This window comes from Cebus imitator, unplaced genomic scaffold, assembly GCF_001604975.1.
Source record: "Cebus imitator isolate Cc_AM_T3 unplaced genomic scaffold, Cebus_imitator-1.0 Scaffold107, whole genome shotgun sequence".
NCBI classification, from domain to species: Eukaryota; Metazoa; Chordata; class Mammalia; order Primates; family Cebidae; genus Cebus; species Cebus imitator.
This window is the reverse complement of record NW_016107422.1, coordinates 839,546-844,962: the sequence shown is the minus strand read 5'-3', so window position 1 is coordinate 844,962 and position 5,417 is coordinate 839,546. Positions and strand designations below refer to the sequence as shown.

The following is a 5,417-nucleotide window of genomic DNA, read 5'->3' as shown; positions in this document are numbered from 1 at the left end:
ATGGGGGTGGCGGATGGTTTGCTCTGCATTACGCTCCTTCTCTGGGTAAAACAAGGCCGTCTTTTCTGTGAACATATTTAAAGCAAGAACTGCAAAAACTGTGCAATGTTATGGTTGAGGCTTTCTATTTGCCATATGTGTTGACAGAATGCTTAAGAGTCTCTCTCCGCAATAAACGCAGACCCTGCCAGGCTGAAATATTAGGGCCGGAGCAATTCAACCACTGCACCACCACCGAACCGCTGGGGTTGGAAGCCCGCGTTGCATCGGAGCGTACCCAATGTTTCCTCTAACAAAGGCATGATCTTGAGGCCATTTCGCGGGCCGTTTTACCCCTCCCAGCGCCAGCTTTGTCTCCCCGCCGGTGTGAGGCTGAGACTTGGAGGCTGAGCTGCGCGGCTGGGGAACAAGCTCCAAGGGCGGGCGTGGGAAGCTGCGCAGCGCTGCCGCTGTGGTTTCCTGCGACCTGAGCGTGCCATTAGAGGAAGTTGGAGCGCTGCAGCTGCAAGAGATACCTGCTGCCTTCAAATAGGGGCTGGACTCCAGAAACCCCTGTGCACCGATTACTGTCGTACAAAGAAACTCCGTCGGCCGGGACGGGGGAGGCCTGGGGGCTATCTGTCTCCCTGGCTGGGCGTGCGGCCGCGAGCAGACAGCAGGGTCGGCGTCGCCAGCGTTCTCCACCTTGGGGGCTTCCGAGCAGGGGCGTGCGGGGTCGAGGAGCCGGCGGCGACCGGCAAAGAAGGCCTAGGGGACCTGGGCCGGAGCGGGCCTCCCGCAGCGCCTAGCACGCGAACCTGCGGCCGCCGGCGGCCCCTCCCCCCGGCCCCCGGCCCCCGGCCCCAGGCCCACCGCCCCCAGCCGCCGAAGTCGGGTCGCGCCGCCCCCGCGCGCTGACTGGCCCGCGCCAGCCTCCAGCCAGGCTGTTGGCGGTTGGGGCGAAGCCGGCGGGAGGGCGCCCCGCCCCCGCCGCGGAGCCGCGGCGCGCAGCCTCTTTCCCCCCTCACGGTCGGGGCGGTGGCGCTGTAGCCGCTGCGGCCTGTGAGGCAGTAACTCCCCTCCGCCCCTGCCCCATTCCTCCTCCTTTCTCTCCGCTCCCTCCTCCCTCCCCTCGCAGTCTCTCGCTCGAGTGAATGTGGCGCGGCGGCGCGGGACGCAGCCTCGGCCCCTGCCGCGGCCCCGCGAGCTCGTGAAGAGACGAAGCTGCCCCCTGCTCCCGCCCCCTGCGCGTTTCGGGGAGCCACCACTGCTGGGGAAGGAGAACAAGGAGGGCAGCGGAGGGACGGCGGCGGGAAAACGGGAGAGGGAGGAGAAGAGGGTTCGAGGACTAGCGGGGAAGGCAGGGAGGGACGGACGGAAGGACGGACGGCCCGACGAGGGGGCCGCCATTGAGCCTGCCAGGCTCTTCGGCTCAGGCTCCGGGTGGCGGCGGCAGAGGCGGCGCGGACGAAGGGCGCGGCAAGCACTGTCGAGACAATAACCCTGCCGCCCGGCTCTGGGGGCGGCGGAGAGGAAGCGGTGGCGGCCTAGCGCTGCGGAGGGTCGCCGAGCGCCTGGGCAGTGTCCTCGCCCCCGCCGGCCGGGTGCCGCCGCCGTCCGGTGTGGGGGGCGCGCCAGTTGCCCGGAGCCCTAGGCTCCCGGCGGCCGTCCCCTCCCCTCCCCCTCTCCGGTGCGCGCGGAGCTGGTTTTCCGGGTTCCCCTGGACGGAGCTGGATCTTGCTTCTCGCCAAGGCAGGAAGTGAGTTTCGCACTGCAATTCCGGGCGGTGTCACGAGTGAAAAGTTTTTTTTTTTTTTTTCGGCGGAGATCTTAGTTGGGGCTGGGAAACTCCTGCAAAACTCGAGACCAGGAAGCCAGCCCGCACCCCAACCCCCACCAAAGCCACCTACTCTTCTTCTGCGGGAAGCCAGTCCACATCCGCTCTCACCCGAGAGAGAAATTCAGCTGGATCCAAAGTGACTAATGAAGGAAAGGAAATCATGTCAAGCGAAGCCTTGAAAAAGCTGCCCTGAGACACTGTCCCACCGAAAGGTAATTTTCACGAAAAGTGTCTCTGAGTCACAAAGTTCATGGGACTTAGTGACTCGGAAAAGAGATGAACTTTATACTGTTTTTTACTTTTCTCCAAGTTGCCCTAAATCCTCCTTTTCTCGTATAGAAGCGGATAATAATTGAGGGGCCAATTGGTCGAACTGCAGCCCCTCCCCCCGCACCCCATCTGGACTTCGGATTTTTTTGGAAAAGGTTCTAAGAATGCAGTGGGACGAATAGTTTTCAGCAATCCGAAGAACGAATGTCTTTGTTCAGTACAGGGGCCAGAAGTTTTGGCTTTCTGGAACGTATAGAGTGTATGTTAAGTTGCTCAGTCTGGCACCTTCTGTTTGGGAAGAAAGTTTGGTCGCTGCTGCGAGTGATTTGCTGTTATTGAGATGGCTGCCGCGTTTGTTTATACTCCTACCGATTATATTGGCGCTTGCGTTAATCGAATATGGAAGTTTTTATTTTTTTCCCAACCCTGATCAGTATATTTCGTTGGATTTTAGAAACAAAAAAAAAATCTTGCCATTCTTAGTTGTTTTACAGAGTGAGTAATATATTTCTTTAGTTGTAATGTTTTTTTTTCAGACGTTTAGCGCCATATAACTTGTTTAATTAATTGAAAGCAAGTATCGACTAGACTTTTCTTGTAACTGATCCATTAGGAAAAAAGGAGTGAGGACTAAGTATAAAGAGAGAAGTATAATTAAACAACAATAACAGCAACAACCTGTAAGACGTTTGATTTCTTAGGACTTCTGTACAGTTCAGAACAGACTGGGAAGGGAAGTAAAACGCTTAAACCGATTTTCAAGGGAATCGCAGTGATTGTGATAAAAAGCTGTGCTTTTTGAGTAGTATGGTATTTACATTTTTGTGTTGGCCCCAATGTGTTTGGTCGGTTCCACCTAAATAGTGATAGGTTCTGCCTAAATCTGTGGGGGCAGATTTCATGAAGCATGGCAGACATTCCACCAGTCAGAGCTATGAGCACTTCTGAACCAATGTGTCGTCTTCATAGATCAAACTAGTTTTGATAGCAGCAAACCCAAACTTTTTTTCAATGGTGGTGTAGTCTTTTTCTGTTTAGTTTTTTTTCCCCAGTACTTTTGTGGTGCAGGGAGGTGAAATACAATACTGTACTTTTGAATATATATGAAATAAACTTGGTATCCTGGTGGTAGGTATATCCTGAATATATATTGATGTTTAGATTGCCTATGCTATTTCACGTAATGACCGGAAGCTGGAGGAGAGAGTTGATTTTCCTTAGTTCAAAGAGGAAAAATTAGGTTTTAAAGATCAGGATAAAATTATTTCACAATTTGTTCTTTGCTACTTCAGCTTTATTAAGTACATCTCCAAAAGCAGTCTTCTATTTATTACTGTAGTTTACTTTTTCCCCCCCAGGGCATGGTCTTAGGAGATTTTTTTTTTCTTTGTTGGTAAGATTTGTGAACCATCAAGTAATTCCTGTTAAGTGAAAATAGCTTTATCAAAGAATTTAAAGTGCATAACTGATCTACTTTATGATTTTGGAACACATCATTAGGCTGCAAAAGAGGTTATTCCTGGGCATCTGAAAGAGCTCAACAAAATAAGTGACATTGAACTTCAGTTTCCTTATATGGCTTATACTTGGCTTCAAAGCAGCAAAACCTTAATAGACCAAGTCCTTTACAGAGAATTATCGCTTTATGAAGATGGTTGTTTATTAGCAAATTTAGTATAAAAAATGTATTGCAGCACTTGAAAATGACTATTCAAACCTCTATTTTTAGATTTAGTTCTTGATTTTTTTTCCAGGAGAAGAGTAGTATGTTTCAGTGCAGGCAACACATTTTATAAAGTAAGGTGTTTACATTTGTGTTTCTTTTTTTCTTCTCAGTAAGGCATAAATTACTTCGTAGTTTACTTGGAATTCTGTTAATTACTGAATTAACTTAAATTTTAGTTTTTATACTATTGTCAAACTATAAAGATTTTTGAAGTCTTGTTTAAACCGTGACAGGTTTGAAAAGAGGTTAAAAGAACACAGTCAGTTAAAATATTTTTAAATGGCTTCATAATTTGGATATTTTTAGTATTGTGTGGATTTTCTTAGATTAAGTTGGGAAATAGTACTTCCAAAGTGTATATTGCACAAAATGAATGCTTAAAGGCTGTATTTATTCAAGGTAATTATGAATTTTCAGGACTTCAGCTGATTCAAGTAGTACTAAGGTATGAAGTCTCCTTACTGTTTGAGATCAAACTATTGTAAACTTTATGTATAAAAATCTTACAGTGGTACAAACATGGAATACAAATTTTTATTGTGTGCTGTTTGTTTAATGAAGTGGTAGCTAGAGATACAATTTAACATATATCATTGGTAAATCACTAAAATAGATTGTTTTAGACATTGTTGGTGTTGAACTATTAGTGGTAAATAATACTTTCTAATAAATACACTTAAAAGTTTCAGAAAATAGGTGTATATTTCAAAATTATTTGAAATAACTGCTTATAGATAATATGATTTAGACTTTAAGCTGCTTTTGTTTTGGGAATAGATTATGGCAGTATTTACAGAGTATTTTGGGTTATGCAGAATTTTTGTGATGTTGGGTAGCAATTTTTTTTTTTTCCGTAATTGCTGCTTATCCAGATTCTCTTTAAATACCTTACTTGGCTGGCTGCATTTTGACTCTTTGCTTTGCTTATTCATTTCTCTAATCTGTTACATGCTTGCTTGAGTTTTCTTTTTCTGGGAATACATTTCTATTCTAAACCTCTAAAGATGTCTTTGTCTTTTCTTTTTCTTTTTCTTTTTTTTTTTTTTTTTTTGAGATGGAGTCTTGCTCTGTTGCCCAGGCTGGAGTACAGTGGCCGTGATCTTGACTCACCACAGCCTCCGCCTCCTGGGTCCCAGCGATTCTCCTGCTTCAGCTTCCCAAATAGTTGGGATTACAGGTGCATGCCACTGTGCCTGGCTAATTTTTGTAAATATTTAGTAGAGAGAGATTTTGCCTTGTTGGCCAGGCTGGTCTTGAACTCCTGACCTCAGGTAAATCAGCCAGCCTTGGCCTCCCAAAGTGCTGAGATTGCAGGCATGAGCCACTGCGCTCTTTTTTCTTTTCTGACAGCGTATATATTACCTATATTTAGCTGTTTACAGTGTATTGATTATTCAGTTTTTGAATGTACACTATTTGCTGCTGTAGAATATGTGTACATGAATTATGCTCTATAATATCTGCTTTTGAGTTTTGAAAGAAAATAAGTTCAGCATTTTTCCTTTTTGCTTTTGTTTATTCCTCTACATTGTTATTTTTCTTTTTGGGTACCCAGCTTGCTAATTTTTTTTTTTTTTTTTTATACGGAGTTTCACTCATGTT

The 5,417-nt window shown here is 46.4% G+C and overlaps 1 protein-coding gene across 5 annotated transcripts in view; it reads left to right on the top strand.

Annotated features, from left to right (window-relative positions):
• Window positions 1–1,505: 1,505 nt before the first annotated feature.
• The window catches only part of ERBIN (erbb2 interacting protein), a 140,528-nt gene continuing 136,616 nt past the window's right edge, over window positions 1,506–5,417 (top strand). For all 5 annotated transcript variants that reach the window (XM_017537849.2, XM_017537848.2, XM_017537847.2 and 2 more), the window contains exon 1: window positions 1,506–2,031. The gene's annotated coding sequence lies outside the window, so the exon portion shown is untranslated. The remainder of the gene's footprint in view (window positions 2,032–5,417) is intronic.